Raw genomic sequence first — 782 nt, forward strand, 5'->3', positions numbered from 1 at the left:
GGGTAGGACAGAAATTTACGATGAAATTGAAAAATCTGCTCCTTTTAGCAGATTCAGAGTTTAAGGTTTGAGGTGAAGTAGAGAAAATAGCTGGATCCAAGATGATGCAAGTGTCCCGCAGGATTCAGCCAGGCCTGTCGTGCCAGTTTACAAGGTCAGAATTTGCAGGCACGGGCCAGTGCCAGATTTTTGCCTATATAACAGTGTCTTTGGCAAGCGTTGAAAAACGCTACCAAGCGATACTACCAAGCCAGAACAAGAGTCTCCTGATATTTTCTGAGAATTACAACAGATCACGTTCGCTCTTCATTCGCAGAGCACAAGGTAGGGCCCGGGCCGATCCTTTTGCCGAAACCCGGTTAATTGCGGCCGTGGGAGCGGCGGGGCAGGGCCGGGAGCGCGGCGCTGCCGCTCCCCGCTCCGCAGGCAGCAACATTCCCGGGATGCGCCCGCGCGCGGAGCCGCTCCCTGCGCGCCCCCTCCGCTTCCACGCGCGGAGGCGAAACTCGCGACCCGCCGGAGGCTCCCTGTGCCACATCCACGTTTTCCCGAGTCCTGGCTCCGGGACGCTCCCATTTTTTGCTGTTATGCTTAGTATGGCTTGTTTTCCGTGATTTTTTTTTTTTTTTTTCTTTTAATGTCGGCAGTGGGAGCCGCCAGCCCTGGCGGGGCGGTGGGGCTGGCGGACCGCGGCTCCAGCGGGACCCCGGCGGGCTCCGCCCGGTGGCCGCGGGGCTCCGCGCGTTCCCTGGATGCTGCGCGCTCCCCCTGCGGAGGGAGGG

At 59.2% G+C, this 782-nt stretch overlaps 1 protein-coding gene across 2 annotated transcripts in view; it reads left to right on the plus strand.

Moving 5' to 3' along the window:
* Window positions 1-240: 240 nt before the first annotated feature.
* Window positions 241-782, plus strand: part of PEX5L (peroxisomal biogenesis factor 5 like) — a 108,330-nt gene continuing 107,788 nt past the window's right edge. Inside the window, exon 1 of one of the 2 annotated variants that reach the window (XM_042042471.1) lies at window positions 241-324. The gene's annotated coding sequence lies outside the window, so the exon portion shown is untranslated. Of the gene's footprint in view, window positions 325-372; window positions 595-782 lie in introns of those variants that run through there. The other variant, XM_042042481.1, reaches the window with a different exon arrangement.

Source organism: Corvus kubaryi, unplaced genomic scaffold (genome assembly GCF_017639235.1).
Source record: "Corvus kubaryi isolate FWS band 111438036 unplaced genomic scaffold, C.kubaryi_AGA036_p1.0 37397, whole genome shotgun sequence".
In the NCBI taxonomy this organism is placed as follows: domain Eukaryota; kingdom Metazoa; phylum Chordata; class Aves; order Passeriformes; family Corvidae; genus Corvus; species Corvus kubaryi.